The 24,141-nt window shown below is 38.5% G+C and overlaps 2 pseudogenes; both read right to left on the bottom strand.

Annotated features, from left to right (window-relative positions):
* Window positions 1-829: 829 nt before the first annotated feature.
* On the bottom strand, window positions 830-23,361 carry LOC113099568 (N-acetyllactosaminide beta-1,3-N-acetylglucosaminyltransferase 3 pseudogene; annotated as a pseudogene).
* Window positions 21,036-23,393, bottom strand: LOC113099569 (N-acetyllactosaminide beta-1,3-N-acetylglucosaminyltransferase 3 pseudogene; annotated as a pseudogene).
* Between the last annotated feature and the right edge of the window lie 748 nt (window positions 23,394-24,141).

Consider the following 24,141-nt stretch of genomic DNA (forward strand, 5'->3'; position numbering starts at 1 on the left):
CCTAGATTTGGGTAAATGGCTAAACCCCTGATACTGAGGGTATTACAAACTCATTTTCTGCATCCATATCATACCAGCAGGCTGTCAGCATACATGGGTGCTGCATTTTTTTAAAGCTGAAAATTAGGACATAACCTGCTTGTTAATTACCCTTAACCCTTGCTAAAAAGAACTATACGTATGAAGTATGAAAAACTCTTAATCTGAAATGTTGCTGCAACCACTTTCCTGGATTCTGACTGATTTGACATGGAATATAGCCTCTATATTCTATTAGACACTAGCAGGAGAAGACCAGGGTTGATTTGGAGGTCTAAACACACCCTTGCCATGAAAAACAGACCGTTGATTTTTCACCAGCAATGACTGGAAACTCACCTGTTGGCCGCTCACCGTGTTCAAAACGTCCCTCACGCTAGCGTTTCTTCTTCTCTTCTGTTTCCATGTCGGTGGCGGCGCCAAGCAAGTCGCTAACGGCGCCACCTGCTGTTGTGGAGTGCGAATTACATGACAGTTTACTAGCATGTGTGTGGATCTGAAGGCATTTGCGTGTGGATCAGCAAGGCGAAAACTTTGTGCCAAAAGTCACGTGACAGTTTTTCGTACTTGTAGAATTTTGTTTTGTACTTGAAGGTACGTTAGCTACGTTTTTTATTTGCAGAACAAAATGCATTAGTTTGTGAGTGATGTTTTGTATTTGCAAACCACACTGAGTTTGTTTGTGAATCGTTGGGTGTGAGTAAAACACATTTTGTGTGTGTGTGAGGTTTTGGCATGATTCTCACTCCATAAAATAACTTCATCAGCATTTCATAAGTTAAAAAAATAGGTAATCAAATTATTTATATCCTTAAAGTTTACGCGAACATATCTCTGTAAAAATCCATTACATGTTGTCCAGTGTGCTTGTCCTGCGATTCAGATTTGGGATTTGCTGATGTTATAACTGAGGCATATTTGTGAAACATAATTTTTAATTAGAAGAACTGAAACAATCAAGATTTAATTCAAGTCAAATGATTCAGATATGGCTATCCTACATGCAGCATACATTTCCTGTTGTTATTTTGGGTGATTTGCAGTCCTGAATGTAACTGTTACATGTTGAGTTTCTGTTGTGACCTAGTTTTGCATGTGTCTTGATGAGTTAATTTTTCACACCTGTTGGGTCATTAATTATCTCATTATTCCCTGTGTTCTGGAGTCCTGAGTTCTCCCCATCTTATTTTTTTCTTCTTCAGTTTTCGTCCATGTTACTTGTTTGCTTGGATGATTCCTGAGTTTTTCTCATCTATTTTCGATTTATATTAAACACTGTTCTTTTGGATTCACTGCTCTCTGTGACGTTGGTCTACCAGAGACCGAAACTATAACAATCTGGAGAAATGTAGGCTATGAGACTAACACTATTCATTTTCTCCACAAAACAAGGAAAGTAAAACATTACAGAAACGAAGATATTCATTGAAAGAAGACATTGTCCTACAATTATTTGTACTTGGTTAGAATACAGCACTGTACTCCATAATACACATTTGAGTGTAAAAAAAAAACAACAACCTATCAATAGCCTATAGACTGCTGTTTCGTATATGCACTGTATAAGAAAGTAGTTTTGAAAAATCACACCATATTTTAGAATTTCCACCAAGTTTAGAAAATAATTCTTAATTAGCTGTTATATTTCCCCACACCCAGTTCAGTTTTTGAACATGTAATTTGTCCTTCCGCATTGCAGATGTGGGTTTTGTATCTCATTCCACATCAGAAAAATCATGTGCGGCAGAAATCTGTGGACTAAAATGATTTCTCTGAAAAAGCAAGGGTGAAATTTGTCAACATTTTCAGCGGGGATATGCAGACCAGCGGTCCTCACTCCAAAGTGGGATATAGGTTTGAGGCCAGCCTTTTCCAAACACATTCCCATGTAAACATCATCAATGGGCAGCAGATCTATAGAGTGCGACATCTTGTAGATCGTTTTGGCCGTGAAGCCGGAGAGAAGAAAGCCTCCTCCACCACAGTATGGAGGATAGCTTTCAGACTCTTGTACTTGCACCGGGACAAAATATTTGCTTGAATGTTGTCTGATAGGACCCACATTCTGGATGAGGTGCCCAGTGAAGAGATGTTTACTTCCATCACTGTCCTCCTGACCTTGAACATACTCAACCATGTTAAACGGATTGGCAAAGATGTCATCGTCTCCATTTAAAAGAAATCTGACATGCGGGCACCATCTTTCCATCCACTCTAAGAAAAGAATCTGCTTCAGTGTGAGGTTGAAGAAAGAATCATTGAAGTCCCACTGTAAAATGTCTTGGTTCTCACGGTTCTCCAGCTTCAATAGTTTATTCAACCGGCGCTTCTCAAAGCCAGTTTTACTCGTTCCAGTTATAAAGACCCTGCGGATCCACACACCTTTGTGCAATCTTTCTTTAGCCCATGTTTTCCGCAAAACTTCTCGTCGATCATAATTCTCTGGAGAACTCTTGATGACCAGCAGAAGGAAGACATCTGCAGAGTTTTGGGGTCCACCACACTTATCAGGCACATCAAGAAACATGGGAAAACTCCTACAGTGTCGGTAGAGCAGGAAGTCTTGGATATGATTTGGCAGAGTAGAAAATCCAGTCACATTATAAGCAGACATATTCTGATGACAATGTGAAGACAAAGGCTGGAGAGTTTCCAAGCTGGGCAAATCCTTTTGTTGACTGAGCATCTCATATACGTCTTTGCTCTTAAGTGTCAAGTCATTTTCAAAGTCGTTTTTCGACATGATAATGACCAGGCACACAACACCTGTCAGAAGTAACACTATCGTCTGCAAGTTTTTCCTTCTCATCTCTGCACCTGTTTAAGAACAGAGACACAATATTAATGTTACTCAAATACAAGAGTGTTTGAACTTGGTCAAGAACTTTTAGGACATGAATGTGCATCACAGTACAACAGGGTAAATATTAAGATTAGGTTAATAAATTCCCAGTAAACTGGAAGGATCTTGGTAAGTGGATCCATAACAAATTCCATGCTATGTCATTTTTGTTTGGCATTCTCATTTGTATGTGGGTGCAGTTACTGGCAGATCTCATTTTACACAATAATACACACTCTTTTGTTTTTCATGTCTTAAAGTTCTTGGCAAAAAAATCAGGAAGGAGTGTTGAATATCTGAATTCAACTATAATAGCATTCCAAAATTACAAAAGAAAACAGTACACAAAAATTAAAAGTTGGAGGGTCATGAGAGCACAGGGAACCTCAGTGTTTTCAATCAAGTTCAGAGCCAACACCATACATGATTGAATTAAATGCATATAGCCTTCTAAAATAAATGTTCACAATACAATTGTAATCTTCGCTTGAATGTTATATTAAATAGTCTGTTTAAATAAAAACAATGTCAAATGAGATTGATTGCTAGTCAGTACAGATAGATTTTTCCTTTGGAAAGCGTAGCACCATTAGTAGCCTATTAGTTACGGTGTTGTTGATATAGAAATATGTTTCCACTGTACATGTCTACATAAGGCTGATTGGCTGTGGGTCAAGATAAAAGAAATGCTTTTAACAGAAAGATATGGTATTAAACATTTAAGATGGTTAGATGGAAATCCGAATAGTATATTACAAATAGCTATTTAGGGTATGTCTATTTAACTGTGTGGAAAAGTCACCAGTTTACACAGAACACAGAATTGTTTTTTTTATTGCATTTCATGGTTTGAACTAAAATTAAGTTTAAAATAACAAAAGATGCCTCACTTCTGTGTCGATATAGGGTTAAGTTAATTATGATAGAAAATCAACATCATTTAAACACATTTAAAGTGTAATGACTGAAATTGAGTAAATGTTTCAGCTACTTGTGGGGAAAAAGTAAAACAAAGATTTCTAAACATCTAAAAGAAACAGATTAAAATATTATTCATCTTACCTGACCGTTAATTAGCTTCTTTGGAAAAGGTCCACACAAGTGTTAGAGCTTTTGTTCATGTTGAAGTGAGCGTACACAACAGTCCACACCCTCTTTTTACAGCTCCGGCTCTCTCCTCTAATGAGGAAATCCAAACGCGTCTCTGTGGAACAGCTTTCTCTAGAGAGGAAACACTGAACATGATGTCAGAGGCACATATGGCAGTAAAGTTATTTATTGTTTGACATTCTAGACATGCTGTTTCATACCAATTATTAAACTCTTTGCGCCTCTCAGATATACATAAATATATGCCCTTATATATATATATTATTATATCATGTAAATTCATTAAACTATTATACTATAAAACCAATAATAAAATTTTCACTATTAAATAATAAAATGTTCACCATTTTATGTGTTTTAGAATAATTGTACAACTTTTCATGTATGCAATAATATAAATCCATTAAACGACAACACCGTTTAAGATAAAGGTCTAAAACCAACTGTAAAAATTTCAAAATATTATTCCCAGTAATGCACAGGGCTTGTTATTTTTATTTTTTCTTCAACTTTTTTCACATATGGTACTAAAACCATATTTTTCATGTTTTACATACTGTACCCACTTAAATTAATTAAACTCATCATTTGAGATAAGATCAAACCAACTGTAAAATATTCAGAATATTATTCCCTATAATGCGCAAGGCTTTTATTTTTAGATTATGCCTTTATTTTTTTTATATACATCGCTGAAACCATATTTTTGATTTGTTTTATTTTTGCAACTACTTCAGTTAATTAAACTGTGACACCATTTGAGATAAAGGTATCAAACCATCTGTACAATATTCAGGATATTATTCCCTATAAAGCACAAGGATTGTTTGTTCAGATTATGCATTAGTGTAGTAATGCATTAGTATTTTTTTAGTTGGTTTAATTCCTCTATCTGAAGTAGTGTTCAAGTTTAGTTGATTTAAATGGGTTCCAGGACTTAAATTAATACAAATAAAAATTCAAGGTTCAGTACTGTTGGCTACATAAAAATATCAGATTAATAATCAGAAAAATAATCCTTGTGCAGAAAAATATCCAGAGTAATTTACAATTGGTTTAAAAACTTTATTTCAAATGGTGTTTCAAATTTAATATATTTAATTGGGCTCAGTAGGCCTACTGTATTTAAAAATCAGATTAATATTCTGAAAAACAAGCCTTATCCATAGTAGGGAATAATAGTCAGAGAATTGTACTGTTGCTTTGATACCTTTATCTCAAATGGTGACAGAGTTGAATTAAAGTAGCTGCACTGTAAACAATTCTGTGACATTTAAGGTATAATACTGTGGTTGGCAGAACTTCTCATAAACAAATATGGTAGCAGCATTTTAAGTTTTACAGACTTCACAATAAAATGCTATATTTCATTCACTGATGTAATGTAAAAACAACGACAACAACAACATACTGAAGTACTAATATCTGTTTTTAACCACTATAATGCATTGATAATCATCAAAAACTGGTGGTGATGAGAAAGTCATGTGATGAACCAAAGCTCATCACAAACAGTTTTTCTAGGAGCTGAGGATGACCATATTTTAATATAGAAGGTGCACAGTGTCATTCACGCAAACCCTAAACCCCATCATGGTGACACACATTACTGACATAATGCAATAAACAATAATAATAAGTAAGAAGTAAGAATAAGCTAAAAAACATATTATTTCAACAACAACAAAAAAACATCAAATATGAAGTGTCATGCAGGGAATTATGGGAATGTCAATTTACGGTTTTTCACTGTAAATTAAACAATGACTTTTTCTTTTTCACTTCCAAGAAAAACAACAACATATTTTTAACATTATTTTACTGTAAAATTACATTAAATGTAATTCCATTTATTCAAAGAATATGGAAACTTGCTGTTAACCAGTATTTTACTGTCTTTTACTATAAAAATTGCACCAAAAAAATACAGTGTACATATATTAAAATAATAAAAAATATTGTTTCAGTTCAGTATATAATCACAATAAAGGCATATCAAAAGAACCAAGCCTTGTGCATTATAATAATATTTGGAGATTTTAACAGTTGTTTGATGACTTTATCTCAAATGGTAAAAGGAGGCCTTACATGTTTGGAACAGCATAAGGGTGAGTTATTAATGACATAATTTTTTTTTATTGACATAATTTTTGGGTGAACTAACCCTTTAAACATCACAACTATGGTTTCAGTACTGTACATAAAAACATAATCTGAAAATCATGACTTGTGCATTGTAGGGAATAATATTCTGAATATTTTTACAGTTGGTTGGATACCTTTATCTCAAACAGTGTTTTTCATTTTATGGTTTTATATTATTGCATACATTAAAAGTTTGTAAAATTATTATAAAACAAGAAAAATGTAAATTCCAAAATTTTTATAGTATAACGTCATGTAGTTAAATTGTTTAATTTATATGGTTACTTTTATTCTCCAGAAATTAAGCCAAGTGTAAAGGCATATATCTGAGTAAGTTTTGGTCTCAAAGTCTTGCTGCTTATCAACACAACATGACCAGTGCAAGCAAGGTAGCCAGCTCACTGATTAATCATTTGTAGAAACTTTCAAATGTCACCAAATCTATTTATTCTGAGTTTCACAGTAAAGCACACTTTTCTTAAGATCAATAAATAAAATGTATGTACGTGTGTTTGCTATGAAATACATTTGCCCAAGGATAACAAAACAAACTGCAATAAAGTGATTTTATAGAGTAAAAATGATCCTAGCTCAGTAGGCCTATGTTATATTGATCCAGCAACTGTAAAGTTAATTTTAAGATACAGAAATGAGGATGTAAAACAGGATGTGCAATAAATTGACTCTTCCCTCAAAAGTAAGATGGAAACTGAACCGAACTGAAAGTCGAAAGAGATTTTTCAGTACACTTAATGAACTGCTTTTGTGTAGCAAAAACTCTTCACATAATAAATTCCACCTTTCTGCTAAATTTCTAAATCTTTTAAGCATTTAAGAGCCTTTAAACAAGTAAGCATTATAGATATAAGTAATGCAAATTAAGAGCCTCTAAGGTTAACAAATGTTTAGAATTCCAAGCGGGTAATTTTTATAAATATGTGCTTTAATTGGGATAGGACAGAAGAGAAACAGCAGGAAAGTGCTGGGAGGAGAGAGGGGATCAAACTCGGGTCGCCATGATTATATTATTATCTATACCAACATACAATTAAACTTCTGTTTATTATGCAAACGGAGCAGTTTCTGATGTCTGCCACTTTACAAGCGCTTTAATATAAGCAAAATTCTAAGAAGCTGTCAAAACCATTGTCTTTATAGCTGTACTTCCCTGCTCCCATTTCTGTGCCTTGCTCAAAGGCACCTCAGTCGTGGTATTGCTGGCCCGAGACTCAAACTATCAAACCATTAAGCCACGACTTCCCCAACTAAAAAAAACACACATCTACACAGACATAAATGCTAACTTTATAAAAAAATAAAAAATAAAAAAATAACTAAAACGAGTTGAGCAAATAATTTGAGGTTTTTTCGGAGAAGAGATGGGTGACTCAGAGAAAAACCCACAGAGGATGACCTGAAGTTACACGCACACATACAGGGGTACAAACACATCATCAAATAAAAAAAAAACTAAACATTGTGAATTCTGTAGTGTCAGACTAGGAATATATACTATATGCCAACTATAGGAATGTTTCTTTTAAACAGTAGCTACTGAACAAGTTTGTATGTGTCACTTGAGGCTGAAAGTGCCTGAAGTGCTTTGAAACAAGCAGCGTTATTCTAAGTGTTGATGTAATTTCAACTGAAACGGCAAGAAAGGGCGGGAAAAATCGAGCAGCCCAGCCCCCCCTTTTAAAATAAACAGTAAGGTTTTAATTATGTCTGCTCGGGTCAGAGATATTGAGCTCGGTAAAGCCGTATTTAACAGCCACAGTCCAATAGATTACCCCCAGATTCAATAGAGAATGGGAATCTATGCCATGTTTTAGGTCACACTCAGAAGTGAAAACACATGCAAATCACCACAGAAAAAGCAGATAATTTACTATTATTACTATTAATTTAAACCATCTTACATACTCTTAGAATATAATGGACTAATATGTAAATCTCTTTAAATACAAAAATGCTCTGTGTATTTGTCTGAGACTGCAAATATTAATTACTCAGTCTCCTTCACTACACAGTGGTACAGATTGTGAAGAGCGTCCTCGGAGGAATCAGTGTCACCCTGGCAATCAACGCAGAACACCTGCACGTCCTCACCACCGGCTGATCGGTCACAGCTGCTCCCCATCAGCCTGTGCACTTTTAAGCAGCACACGCTGCACTCACAAGGGGCTCTCGAGCCGAATGCAACGCTGGTCTAATCCTTCTCTCGTTTCTCCTCAGAAAGCAGCGAGTGACCGACAGCCCACTCACCTTGGAGCATGTCAGGACACCCACTTTCACTTTGGATTTTCACCGAAGAGCACAGGAACGCACGGGAAGCACCAGTCATCAGGAAGCGGCTCACCTTACTTCACCAGACATTTTGCACTATAAATAAATCCACCCTCCGGGGCATTCTATTCACAAACCCTTGTCGAGTGATTCTTCACCCCGTGACAGTGGTGGAGAATGCGGGCAAATTAGTGAAGGATTACCGATAAGTTCACCGCCCCAACTCCTAATTTTTTTCCCCCTTCTTTCCTTTCCCAGCAGTTTCACAAATGGGAATACAAGCCCCGGGTGCCAGCCTGTGCTCAGGCAGCCGAACTCTGCCGCATCGCCCAGCATTGGTTGCTGGAGGGAGACCCCACCCCAACACAGGTAGTGGAACGAGTGGTGGTCGATCGCCTCCTTCGCGTGCTACCTCGCGCCCACCGTCAAGCCGTAAGGATGAGGAACCCGAGCAACGTCCGGAACTTGTGGAGGTGATCAAGCTGGCGGATGCTGTCCATCACAGTGGGGCAGGGGACCGGCTGCAACCATTTCCCCAAAGGGTGGTCCAAGAGCGACGCCTGCTCGAAAGGCACCGAGCGACCGGTCAGCAGGCCGACGGTTCCCCTACCGCGAGATGAGCCCATGCCTAGCGCTGACCAACCATCACCCCCGCGAGCCTGGTTCGCAGGCTGCATCGTCCACCAGCGTGTACCAGCGGGAGCCCCCGATGCAGAGGTGAAGGTGGATGTGAGATGAATCCGGGCCCTGCTGGACTCAGGCAGTGTGGTCACCCTCATCCAGTCATGGTTGTGCGCCCCCCAAAGCGGCCAGAAAAACTTCCTGCCGGTTACCTGCGTGCACTGAGACACTCGCCAAGTACCGGCCTGTGAAATGGTCTTTCCGTCCCTGGTGGAGGAGGTACATCTGGAACCTCTGCGGAGGGTGCTCTCGGAGCTTTGGCGGGCTGGGCTCACCGCCAACCCCTGAAAATGCCACCTAGCCCTCTCTGAGGCCAAGTACCTGGGCTTACAAGTCGGCCAAGGCCTCAGGAGAAGAAGGTAGAGGCCATTCACTCCGCCCCGAAGCCCCGGACAAAAACCCAGGTACGTGCCTTCTTGGGGTTGGCGGGTTAGTACCGATGTTTTATCCCCAACTTCTCCTCTTTAGCCGCCCCTCTGACAGACCTAACCAGGAAGGGGCAGCTGGAGAAAGTATGCTGGACTCCGTCGGCGGAAGAGGCCTTCGCCCAGGTCAAAGCGGCACTCACGTCCTCGCCTGTGCTCCGTGCCCCGGACTTTAGCTGTCCCTTCCTGCTGCAGACGGATGCCTCCGACACTGGACTGGGAGTGGTCTTCTCCCAAATTCAGGAAGGTGAAGAGCATCCGATCATCTACATCACAGCTGCTCCCCATCAGCCTGCGTGCTTTTAAGCAGCACACGCTGCACTCACAAGAGGCTCTCGAGCCAAATGCAACGCTGGTCTTATCCTTCTCTCGTTTCTCCTCAGAAAGCAACGAGTGACTGACAGCCCACTCACCTTGGCGCACGTCAGGACACCCACTTTCACTTTGGATTTGCACCGAAGAGCACATGAACGCACAAGAAGCATCAGCCATCAGGAAGCGGCTCACCTCACTTCACCAGGCATTTTGCACTATAAATAAATCCACCCTCCGGGGCATTATATTAACAATCCCTTGTCGAGTGATTCTTCACCCCGTAACAAGATATAGGCTAACTGCTAAAACACTTACTGTAGCAAAGTGTAGATTACTGTAGCAAAACCATGGCATTTTATAAAGAGGAGAATAGGTAGCTAGATCTCAAACAGTGGATCATTTATCATTGTTATATATAATCATATTTCCCAGTAAAAGTGCTCAGTGTAAAGAATTAAGCTAGAGGTAACAGAGCTTACTAGAAGATGAAGCTTTAGAGTCAACTTTGAGGTACCCTTGAATTTGCGTTATAATTTTTTCTAGAAATCTCCATTTGTGTTCCAAGAAGATAATTTACACCTGTGACATATCAGGAGTAAGTAAATGATGAGAGAATTTGAATTACACTACTGAAGGATATAATTCAAGGAATCAATATTGGCCATATCTATTTGCATTAAGGACAGAAACAGGTCCTGGTGAGGCTCTTTTTTTCTTTGCTTAGAGCCGCTGATGTCCAACCATTTTATATATATATATAAAACAAAAAGATAAATATTATAGGATTAGAATATTAAAATGAAAAATTTGAAATGTGGCCTTGGCAATTAACTAAAAATACTAAAGTATTTTAATTAAGACCGCATTAAAACTAAAAAGTTAATCTAAATCGAAACATAAAAAAACTAATAATAACGACAAAAGCAAAAAAAAAAAAGCTATTTCAAAATACAAAAATAAATACTATAATAGTTAACCTGTTAACTGTCACTCACGTTTTTGAAGATAGACTTGAATGTGCATTATACAAACCTACATTTTTATAATTCATGACTGAAAACATTTTGTAACATGATTGATGATGGTAATGCAATGTCTGATTTTAAAATGGGTTTTAAAGGATGAATTTTGAGATTTTATGTTTTCAAGTGATATATAGCTTCTGATGATTTCTAAAAAGTGATAGAGAAAAAGGCAACGAGGAAGTCTTATTTTAAAGCAAAGGTCAAAACTCCTTTTGTAATGTAGATTTCTGAGGGTGCACTCTTGTCATAAATTGATCTATTACTTTTCCTCCATAATTTTTAACAAAAAATATTGGTATAATATATATTTGGGAGTCTTAGACCTTTCCAACGATATATAGTTTGTCAAGATTAGATTAAATTTGATTGTAATATAGTATAGTCAACGTAGGCGTCCCGTATACGGGACAGGGTGACATTTAACAGGTTAAATAATAATATTACATTGACCCAAATACACACACAAAAAGTTCAAGATATGCAATCTTGACTGTCTGGACAGGCCAATTACATCAAAACCTTACTCATGTATAAATGACGTTGACATAACCTTGTAACCTTGCACTATCCAGCCCCGGTGTTGAGCACATACCCATCCTGACATTCACACAACAGAGATCCATTACAGACACAAATTTGATCACACACACCTGAATCAAGACAGTAGTCTACATCTAGAGGTGGAATATTTGAATGGAAAAGTTTAATCTATCATAAATAATATGTTTTGAAGACAACTTTGATTTACTTGAAATCATAGCATAACCAAAGAGAGAAACAACTCCGTTGGATTCCATTTTATAAAATTTTAAACTTTAATTAGTAAATTGTCACATATTAAAATGTTTTACACATAACAAAATGATCAGTTTTATTTCACATGGAGATCTCCTCACAGGGGCAGACATTTAGATCATGAGCTGTTGAATACTACTTATTTTAGCTCCGTAACTACCCTGTTCTGGAAACTATTGCTCATGGAAAAATGATTTATGATCACTGTTCTGTTCTACAGTAACACTATAAATGATTTACATTGGATCACATATGTCAACGTCATTTATACAGTTTTCCAGTGTGACACATTTCTCACCCTGACAGTGTGTGTCCTAACGCATTTTTCACACAGACATCTTCTATAGAATTTTATATATAAACTGTTTATAAACAGTAGAATATAAATAGAGCATAAATACATTTTATTAAAACAAAATAATATTAACATGAGCTGTTGAATACTACTTATTTTAGCTCCGTAACTACCCTGTTCTGGAAACTATTGCTCATGGAAAAATGATTTATGATCACTGTTCTGTTCTACAGTAACACTATAAATGATTTACATTGGATCACATATGTCAACGTCATTTATACAGTTTTCCAGTGTGACACATTTCTCACCCTGACAGTGTGTGTCCTAACGCATTTTTCACACAGACATCTTCTATAGAATTTTATATATAAACTGTTTATAAACAGTAGAATATAAATAGAGCATAAATACATTTTATTAAAACAAAATAATATTAATGATAAGCTTTGTTTATAAAGCACTATGCACACAAGCCTAGTATATATCTATGTAAACAGTGAATAATTTTACTAATAATTTTTACTACCAATAATATATAACAACTTCCTACATGTCAGAAGAGCCCTGGCCTGAACACATTTCAAAGCCAATATTCAGTTATAATTATTATAGCGCCACCTGCTGGCAACAGAAAACGACTTGTTTCCCAAAGACTTACATTAAAAATGATAATATACTTTATTTATAAATATATATATATATACCAAAGTTCTCTTCATCGCTGCCATCTTCACAGTCTTGATGTTGTCACACCTCCCTGAATTGGGCACACAGCGTCCATTTGTGCACCTAAACTGTGACGTAGTGCATGTCTGTGCGCATGTGTCGAACTGTTCATCTGCTCCATCAGAGCAGTCAGGCTTGTCATCACAGATGCTATGAGAAGAAACGCAGTATGCTGCTGCCACACAGTGGAAGGAGCCATCAGTGCAACTCAAACAGAAGATCTCATCGCTGCTGTCTCTACAATCATCCACAAAGTCACAGCGAAGATTCAGAGGCACACATCTGCTGTTATTATTACACACAAACTGATCTATGCTACACTACACAACAGTAAAAACAGCTGTTTAGTTCTGAGAGGTTGGTCCTATCCTGTCATGGCCATGGAGGCCATCCATGAACTCACCGCCTGCCCTGTCATGGTCATGGAGGCTATCTACCTATCTCATCATGGCCACAGAGGCCACACTTAACCTGTTCATGTTCTCTATTTCAGCTTTACCTGACCAGAACACCATTTGAGTAGCAGGAACAAACTACACGAGGCTTAGGCTTTATCAGAGAAACAGGATACAATTCCCTATTAATTCTATCTGGCTTTACTACATTTGTTGAACTGTAGAAGTAGGAAAATACAGCCTAATCTGGGCTAATGTTTTGCACTTTTGACATCACATGGGAACCCTTGCAAGTATATAGTGATGTAAAGAGACTTGTTTGATGGAGCAAGGAATGCACAGATCTGAGTTTTAATGTCAATATGGTAGAAGTAGACACCCCTATAAAATCAATGGGTTTGACTATTCCAGTGAAAACTATTTTTAGTTAGAGGACAGCCAGAAACCTAGGAGTTGTGATGGATCATCAGTTAAGCTTCACCGACCACATTGCTACAACGACCTGGTCCTGCAGATTTGCCTTATACAACATCAGGAAGATTAGACCCTTCCTGTCAGAGCAAGCCACCCAACTTCTTGTCCAAGCTCTTGTTCTCTCCAGATTTGTAATGCTCTCCTGGCGGGCCTTCCTGCATGTACTGTCAAGCCTCTGCAATTGATCCAAGATGCAGCAGAGAGGGTTGTCTTAAATGAGCCAAAAAAAAGCTCATGTTACTCCTCTCCTCATCAGGTTACACTGGCTACCAGTAGCCGCTCGCATCAAATTCAACTGATGCTTGCCTACAAGACGACCACTGGCACGTTAGTGACCCTCTGCCTCAGTGGGAGATGAAGTCACGTCTGCACGGCTGTGCTGGTCCTCTGCTCCACCCTGGTGGGCTTCTGTCTCATCTGCTCAGTGGTGGTGGTCCTCTGCTCTGCCCTGGTGGGCTCCAACGCCATCTGCTCCGCCCTGGCGGGCCCCTGTTCCCCATGTTAGGCCCAGGAAGGGCTCCAGTTTCGCCTGCTCCACCCTGGCTTCCTGCTCTGTTGGCTCTGCCTCGGTCCCCGGCCACCCCACTTCCACACGGACCTGGCTCTCTGTCCCTCCCCCTGATACTTCACCTTTCCACCTCCCTCCTGGACTCTTTGTTTTGTTTTTTTTGTTGTTTTTCAGAGGAGCATATATAAATATAAATAGTGTAGTGTGTTCCTGTCACAGTGTCTGGTCTGTGTTTCCCTGAGTGTCCACTAGTGTTCTCACTTCCCCATAGAGTCACCCTACTGCAGGCACTACATTTCCACAAGCCTTGTCCCATTCATCACTGTTAATGTTCATCACAAAGCCAAGTCACTCTTGATCTTAATGGGCAAAGTCAAGTCACTCTTGACCTTCATGGGAAAAGTCAAGTCACCAATGATCTTCATAAGTCAAGTCAAGACACAGTTGATCTTCCTGGTAAGGTTACCATTAACCTTCATGAGTCAAGTCAAGCCAAGCCACAGTTGATCTTCCTGGATGAAGTCGAGCCACATTTTACATTCCTGAACCCAGTCAAATCACCATGGATCTACCAGAGCCTTGTTACATCTCAGCTGAACTTCCAGAGCCTCGTCACGTCTCAGCTGAACTTCCAAAGCCTCGTCACATCTCAGCTGAACTTCCAGAGCCTCGTCAAGTCTCAGCTGAACTTCCAAAGCCTCGTCACATCTCAGCTGAAGCCTATCCTGTCATGGCCATGGAGGCCATCGATGAACTCACCGCCTGCTCTGTCATGGTCATGGAGGATATCTACCTATCTCATCATGGCCACAGAGGCTACACTTAACCTGTTCATGTTCTCTATTTCAGCTTTACCTGACCAGACTTGCTCTCCTGTGCCATCGATGCCACTGTGGTGGTCCTCTGCCCCGCCCTGGGGGCCTTCTGTCTCGTCTGCTCGGCAGTGGTGGTCCTCTGCGCTGCCCTGGTGGGCTTCTGTCTCGTCCACACAGCTGTGGTGGTCCTCTGCTCCACCCTGGTGGGCTTCTGTCTCGTCTGCTTGGTTGTAGTTGTCCTCTGCGCCATCCTGGTGGGCTTCTGTCTCTGCCGCATGGCTGTGGTGGTCCTCTACTACACCCTGGGGGAGTTCTGTATAATCTGCTTGGCTGTGGTGGTCCTCTGCGCCGCCCTGGTGGTCTTTGGTCCCGTCTGCTCAGCTGTGGTGGGCTCCAGTTCTGCCCTGGTTCGTAGGTGGGTGGTGGGAGGGAGTTAATGAACAGTGCTCTCTTTCACCCTCAATACCCATGGCTGAGGTACCTTTAAGGAAGGCACCTTCCTAGGTGCTGGATCATATAGCTGCCCACTGCTCTGGGGGTGTGTTCACTTCTCACTGCTGTGTGTGTGCACTTGGATGGGTTAAATGCAGAGCACCAATTCTGAGTATGGGTAACCATACTTGGCAAATGTCACAACTTTCACTTTTTCACTTTCCTGTCTTAATGTGTGGAGAACAGACTTTATAAGTCTATCAGAAATTAACTTAAATTGTTAAAAGTAATTTAAACAGCAAAAAGCTAGAATTAAAAAAATGAATCAATATGTTATATTACAATGAACAGAAATTGCAGATACATACACTTATATCACATACTTTTTATAGCGAGCGTTTAGAACACATTCTTTACTTTTTAACCCTTTAAGACCTACCATAGAACTGTTCCCCCAGAGCATATCTTAATATTTTTGCATGCTGTGTTGTCATTCTTTTGAGTATTTTCTTATGCCATATATCAATACGACCCTTTTAACACAAATTTGAAGGCTATGCATGTCAGAAATCCATAGTAACTAGATAAAGAGCCCAAAATGCAATAACCACGCACAAAAAATACAAATCTGTTTTTTTTTTTTACATAAATTATTAAAAACATAAATATGATTAATGTCAACCTCAAATTTGTCAGGGTAAAACACTTGCATAAAACACTTTACAACTACACAAAATTGATTTGAATGCTTTACATAAATTAGTTTTGAGATGCAATCATTTTTATAAAGGTGTGATGTGAAGTCAAACAGTAACATTTTGCTTTTGAGAGAACTGAAAGAACTGAATGAGACCATGTCAGATATTCTTGTGTAAAAATTTATCTTAATTTATAAATAAATAAAAAATAATAATAATTCTAAAAAAAACTCTACATTATCAGACCTAAACATGCTGAACCACTACATATACACATATATATAGACATATGGCACCCCTACATATATACAGGCAACCCTAACTGTGATAGGACTTGTGACAGTTTCTGTCCAGAATAACACAGAGGGGCACTTAAATGGAGTGCATTTCCCACACAGCCTGCATTTCTTGCACCCCTGTGTGTCTTTTTTTTAGCTAACTGTACCAGAAATGGCAACACGTAAGTGCTGGTAGCTCTCTTCTGCAGGTTGCAAGGACAGAGCTCCACTGTCAACTGTTCTTGGTTTATTTTATAATTTTGTATTCTCCAACACATATTTACATTTAGCATATTTCATGAATGAATAATTTAGATGTCAAAAGCAATATAGAAATGCCCAGAGTAAACGCCACGTGATGCACTCGCATTCATTCTGTGTTTTGTTTATTATCTAACTCAACATCAAAGCATATAGCATGAATACGTATTTACATGTCCTGAAAAGAAAGGATCTAGTCCTTCAAAAATAGTCAGCTTTGTTCCCACTCGAAACAGAATCAGGAGCAGATGAACAGTCAGAGAGTTCCTCTTCTTCGGACACGAGCAGTATGTCCAAAACCTCCACGTCTGTGTACACCTGTTTTTTATGCTGTTGTAACTTTGTGCATGCAACGTTTGTGATTGTGTGATTGTGCTTGCATTTGTAAATGTGCATATGTATGTGTATGTGAAAGAAATGATGAAGCAACCGATTGCAACGATAAAAGAGACAATAATGACTAGAAAGCAGTAGAATAACATATACAGCAAAACGAAGACAAATGTCGCGCCTTGTGGCGTCATCACACACGTCAAACCTTGGGGTCATAGTGCACAGAATGTGATTACGTCAATAAGTTATAGGAAAATGTAAGTAAAGCCGAGTTCAGACTGCACGATTTTCAAAGTAGTCGGGTCACTGTTCTATTCACACTGCATGACTATCTTGGCCAGCATTCAGTCGCTGCTAGGATGGCCAAACATGCCATTTTTGCAGGACACGTTCTGGACAGGATTTCTATATTGCCTAAAATATCCAGGTTTTGGCTTTGGTTTCCTGTTTTCATACTTAATGACAGTAATGATTGTTTGACCAATAACATGCAGACATTGTACGTAATCGACCAATCATGGTGCCTGAGAAGGTGGGATCTACAGAGAACGGTCAAAGCGATGCAAATATATGTACATTTTAGTGTTGGACTGGAAGCAGCACTGGCATACTGATAGGTGTATGACATCAAAGTATCATGAGAGTGATTCAAAAGCACAAGAATCCATCTGCTCTCTAGAGCTCTCACTGTACTTTATTCAACAGTTGGTTTGCACAGCGCAAACAAAGCCAAAACGTGGATATTTTTGGCAATATAAAAATCCTGGCCAGGACATGCCCTTCGAAAATGGCATGTTTGACCACACTAATCGCTGCTGTGTTCACACTGCATGATGTACTGGTGACAGAAGATTTCACATTACATGACTTTACAATAGGAAGAATCGCCAACAACTCTCTCTGGCACACAAACTACTTTTCACAACCAAACACACACGAGATGTGTCAAGGAAACAACGCAATATCACGTGGGCAAGCTGCAAGAAGCTAGCAATGCGAATTGAAGCATGCTTGAAAAGAAGCCATTCTTGCTGATATTGTGGTCTATAACTCCTCCCTGAACTCCCTGCTGCTCTAGTATATCTTTCTCTCTCATTGGCTGTTGGTCACCACCAATGTAGTTTTCAGTCAAGGAGCACAGACGTGAACAAGCGTAAAATCATCTGCCGAAGCAGTTTCGTTGCACCTTTTCTATTAGTTGGTAAACAGATTCTTCAGGAATTGTGTAAAGATAAAGTAAGCTGGGATGAAGATCCCCCCAAGCATATACTACCACGGTGGGAGTCGTGGCTTCGTGACTTAACTCACTTGGCTGTCCTGAAGATTCCAAGAAGCTATCTACCATCAGATTTTGACGATGTAGTTTCTTATGAGCTTCACAACTTTGCTGATGCCAGTTTCACCATGGTGCATGTTCATATCTCAGAGCAGTGAGTGAAACAGGGCAGATCAGTTGCTCACTTGTCATTGGGAAGGCCAGAGTAGCCCCTACAAAGCTAATGACTATACCACGGCTTGAATTATCAGCAGCTGTGACTTTAGTCCATAATGGATATGTTGCCAAAAGGGAACTAGAGATTGAAAACTTGCAAGAGTATTACTGTACTAAATCTAGAGAAGTCCTCAGCTATGTGAACAACGTTGCCAGAAGATTTCACACATTTGTAGCCAACCAAATTCCATGCATAAGGTCTAGTACATGCTCTGAACAATGGCGACATGTTAATTTGGAAAACAACCCGGCCGATCGAGAGAGGGCTTAGTGCAGCTCAGCTGAAACATTCAAACTGGCTGAAAGGGCCTGACTTTCTGTGGCTGAGAGATCTTCTGCATTAAGAGGAAACAGTGGGAGAAATAGAAGTGACTGACCCTGAGCTTTGCAAGGCCCACAGTAACACAGTCAAGATGAAAGAAGTAAATTCAATGGTGAATCGCTTCACTTAATTTTCTGACTGGTCTCAGACTAAAGAGGTTTGTAAGAGAATTCAAAGGAGTAAAAAAAAAAAAAAAAAAAAAAAATGAAGCAACCAGTCTTGAAGAAAGAAAGGAGGCTTTCACTGAAGATGTCAAAAGGTTCAAACTCCGAAAGATGTCACACTGAACAAACACAACAAGTTACATCATTTAAATGCTTTCTTGGACAAAGAAGGTGGACATATACTTGGACATAAAGTATCCAGCAATACTTCCGAAGAAATCTCATATGTCAGCCTTAATTGTGAAACATTATCATGAGCGTGTATACCAGTAGTGTACCCAGAAAAGAGACTCTGGGTGTGCATATGAAGATCTGGGTGTGCCACATTTATTGTCAGATGACTGTGCAAAATTATGGGATAGTATTCCTTCCAATAGTAGTACTTCCTTCCAACCATACTTCTAGTGGTAATTTGCAGGTCGTGTCAAAATGTAGTTAATTGTTAAATATAATAATTTTCTTACAAATACGATAATTTAGAACTTCTGGTAAGATGCTTGGACATTTCCAATTTGGCAACACTGTCTGTTGATGTTGGGCCCGGGGAGGGAGAAACATCCTCATCAGGTGTAATGTTAGGCCTTTTGTCCAGCTGTCCATCAAGCCAAGTTTTTTGCTAAAAAATAAATAAAAAAAGGAGCTCTGCGACATAATGCTAGCTAGCAGCTGCTGTTTGCTGATTGGTTGGCAGTCCGAATGTCGGCAGATATATTTTAACAAAAATAATTTAAAATGTAAATTACATTTTACATTTTTTAGCATTATTGCACCATATATTGGATTCTTATTTCTGTGCCCCTGAGAGTATGATTTATAATGTTTAGTGGCGTCAAAGAACTGCCAGATTCAAACAGCTTTCGCGTGTTGGCTGGCATTGAGCCAGAGACGGACGCTCTCAGCACTTGTCATAATTAATATGCAGTGTTTTCGACCACACAATGTTTATTTTAGGTTTCATACATTTAAATATACATAATCACTAGTAAAACAATACATTGGTAGTAAAATACACACTGATGTCTATGGAAGCAGCAAAAACTATCTAATCAAATGTAATTTGCCGACGTGTTTTATTCATATATCAGACACACATAGCAGAACAATAAAGTTTACTCTATTCTCCAGTTCAACAGCCACCTACTTCCATGTATTTCGGGAGAAACTGGGGAATTCAAGTGTTGTACGTTAAATCCGGCTGACAAGACTCTGAACTGCAGCGCTCATCTCGTTATAGATCGAGATAATTTATAGACGGTTTCAACGGCATCAACATAAACAAACGTTAATGCGCGTGAGCGCTTTTGTGGACCTTACTTAACTTCCGGTAGACTCCAAATAGAATCAATAACAACCATAGACAGTAAAAGAAATGGACACAGCGACCCCATTGGAACTCAATTGAGACAAATGAAGCCCAGTTTTAGCGTTTTTTAGCACTTCCGTTTCTGACGTGCAGACTCAAACGAAGCTTGACGACGTCAGCAACCTGTCTGCCAGATGTAAATCTTCTAAGTGGCTGTGCGTGCAAACTGCCATCGTTAATCTTGCAGAGACGGCGAGCTTTAGCGGGGAGTTCTTTGTCGTGAGTGAGCAGGAGTAAGTATTCTGATTAATTATTTTGTATAGTATTTTAAAATGTAATAATAATGATTGTTTTTAACATGAAACGAATATTGATATTTGAAATAATTTAATAAATGAAAAAAAGTCTAAATATGAAATTAAAACCGCCAGTAGGTTACAGCAAGTGAATGTTAATGAGTGAGTCATTCATTCAAGGCTGATTCCTTCAGAAACCAAGCATTTGACTGTTAATGAGTGAATAACTAATTCATTTATTCAACCAATTCATTCAAAAAGCTGATTCATTCAATAAGTAAACACCGTCAATTGCTGTCCAGTTTTTCCTATCTGTTTTGAGTGGATTTATAATAAAGACTATTCTTTTGGATTCCCTGCTCTCTGTGACGTTGGTAACAGTAACAATCTGGAGAAATCTAGGCTATCAGACTAACAGTATTCATTTTCCCCACAAAACAAGGAAAGTAAAACATTACAAAAACAAAGATATTCAATGAAAGCAAATATATTCGTTAACTCATAAGTAGCCTACAATTATTTGTACTTGGTTAGAATACAGCACTGTACTCCATAATACACACATAAATGTAAAAAAAGAAACCTATGCATATGGACTCTTGTTTCTCATACCCACTGTTTAAGAAAGTAGTTTTGCAAAACTGCACCATACTTTAGAATTTCCACCATGTTAAAAAAATAATTCTTAATCAGCTGTTATATTTCCCCACACCCAGTTCAGTTTTTGAACATGGAATTTGTTCTTCCGCATTGCAGATGTGGGTTTTGTATCTCATTCCACATCAGAAAAATCATGTGCGGCAGAAATCTGTGGACTAAAATGATTTCTCTGAAAAAGCAAGGGTGAAATTTGTCAACATTTTCAGCGGGGATATGCAGACCAGCGGTCCTCACTCCAAAGTGGGATATAGGTTTGAGGCCAGCCTTTTCCAAACACATTCCCATGTAAACATCATCAATGGGCAGCAGATCTATAGAGTGCGACATCTTGTAGATCGTTTTGGCCGTGAAGCCGGAGAGAAGAAAGCCTCCTCCACCACAGTATGGAGGATACCTTTCAGACTCTTGTACTTGCACCGGGACAAAATATTTGCTTGAACGTTGTCTGATAGGACCCACATTCTGGATGAGGTGCCCAGCGAAGAGCTGTTTACTTCCATCATTGTCCTCCTGACCTTGAACATACTCAACCATGTTAAACGGATTGGCAAAGATGTCATCATCTCCATTTAAAAGAAATCTGACATGCGGGCACCATCTTTCCATCCACTCTAAGAAAAGAATCTGCTTCAGTGTGAGGTTGAAGAAAGAATCATTGAAGTCCCACTGTAAAATGTCTTGGTTCTCACGGTTCTCCAGCTTCAATAGTTTATTCAGCCGGTGATTCTCAAAGCCAGTTTTACTCGTTCCAGTTATAAAGACCCTGCGGATCCACACACCTTTGTGCAATCTTTCTTTAGCCCATGTTTTCCGCAAAACTTCTCTTCGATCGTAATTCTCTGGAGAACTCTTGATGACCAGCAGAAGGAAGACATCTGCAGAGTTTTGCGGTCCACCACACTTATCAGGCACATCAAGAAGCATGGGAAAACTCCTACAGTGTCGGTAGAGCAGGAAGTCTTGGATATGATTTGGCAGAGTAGAAAATCCAGTCACATTATAAGCAGACATATTCTGATGACAATGTGAAGACAAAGGCTGGAGAGTTTTGAAGCTGGGCAAATCCTTTTGTTGACTGAGCATCTCATATACATCTTTGCTCTTAAGTGTCGAGTCATTTTCAAAGTCTTTTTCCGTCATGATAATGACCAGGCACACAACACCTGTCAGAAGTAACACTATCGTCTGCAATTTTTTTCTTCTCATCTCTGCACCTGTTTAAGAAAAGAGACACAATATTAATGTTACTCAAATACAAGAGTGTTTGAACTTGGTCAAGAACTTTAGGACATGAATGTGCATCACAGTACACTGTATTTGGTAATAATTAGAAAATGGTTTTAAATGGCACATTTAAAAATAAAAGTTTGTGTATGTGTGTAGTTTGGGCATTCAGTCCCGCTCTCTTGAAAACCTCAGTGTTTTCAATAAAGTTCAGAGCCAATGCCATACATGATGGAATGAAATATAGCCTTCTAAAATAAATGTTTACAATACAATTGTAATCTTCACTTGAATGATATATTTTTTATGTTTAAATAAAAACAATATCAACGAGATTGATAAAAAGTCAGATACGTGCAGATATACATTTTTATTTGGGAAAGCATAAAATCATTAGTCGCCTATTAGTTTCAGTGTAGTTGATATAGAAATATAAAATGTAAACATATATAAATGTAAATATGTTTCCACTGTACATGTCTACATAAGGCTGTCTGGCTGTGGGTCAAAATAAAATAAATGCTTTAAAAAAAATTATAAAAATCATGGTATTAAACATTTAAGATGGTTATCAATATAGAAATCCAAATAGCATACAGTATTCCGAATAGCTATTTAGGATGTCTATTTAACTGTGTGGAAAAGTCACCAGTTTACACAGAATACATTAAAATTAGTTTTTGAATTACGTTGTTAACTCAATAGTTGCCTAACATATATTATTATTTTTATTATTTTATTATTTATTTATTTATTGCATTTCATTGTTTGAACTTAATTTAAGTGTAAAGTAACAAAAGCTTCCGCACTTTAGTTTCGATATAGGATTAGACTAATACTATAGAAAACCAAGATAATTTAAACAACTTTAAAGTGTAATGACCTACTTGTGAGTGAAAAAAAGTAAAAAATTGTTTGGGTTTCTAAACATCTAAAAGAAACAGATTAAAATATTATTCATCTTACCTGACCGTTAATTAGCTTCTTTGGAAAAGGTCCACACAAGTGTTTGAGCTTTTGTTCATGTTGAAGTGAGCGTACACAACAGTCCACACCCTCTATTTACAGCTCCGGCTCTCTCCTCTAATGAGGAAATCCAAACGCGTCTCTGTGGAACAGCTTTCTCTAGAGAGGAAACACTGAACATGATGTCAGAGGCATGTATGGCAGTAAAGTTTCAGATTATGCCTTTTTTATCTATAGTGCTGAAACCATATATATATATATATATATATACAGTATTGTTCAAAATAATAGCAGTACAATGTGACTAACCAGAATAATCAAGGTTTTTCGTATATTTTTTTATTGCTACGTGGCAAACAAGTTACCAGTAGGTTCAGTAGATTCTCAGAAAACAAATGAGACCCAGCATTCATGATATGCACGCTCTTAAGGCTGTGCAATTGGGCAATTAGTTGAATTAGTTGAAAGGGGTGTGTTCAAAAAAATAGCAGTGTGGCATTCAATCACTGAGGTCATCAATTTTGTGAAGAAACAGGTGTGAATCAGGTGGCCCCTATTTAAGGATGAAGCCAACACTTGTTGAACATCCATTTGAAAGCTGAGGAAAATGGGTCGTTCAAGACATTGTTCAGAAGAACAACGTACTTTGATTAAAAAGTTGATTAGAGAGGGGAAAACCTATAAAGAGGTGCAAAAAATGATAGGCTGTTCAGCTAAAATGATCTCCAATGCCTTAAAATGGAGAGCAAAACCAGAGAGACGTGGAAGAAAACGGAAGACAACCATCAAAATGGATAGAAGAATAACCAGAATGGCAAAGGCTCAGCCAATGA

The sequence above is a fragment of the Carassius auratus genome, unplaced genomic scaffold (assembly GCF_003368295.1).
Source record: "Carassius auratus strain Wakin unplaced genomic scaffold, ASM336829v1 scaf_tig00216970, whole genome shotgun sequence".
NCBI classification, from domain to species: Eukaryota; Metazoa; Chordata; class Actinopteri; order Cypriniformes; family Cyprinidae; genus Carassius; species Carassius auratus.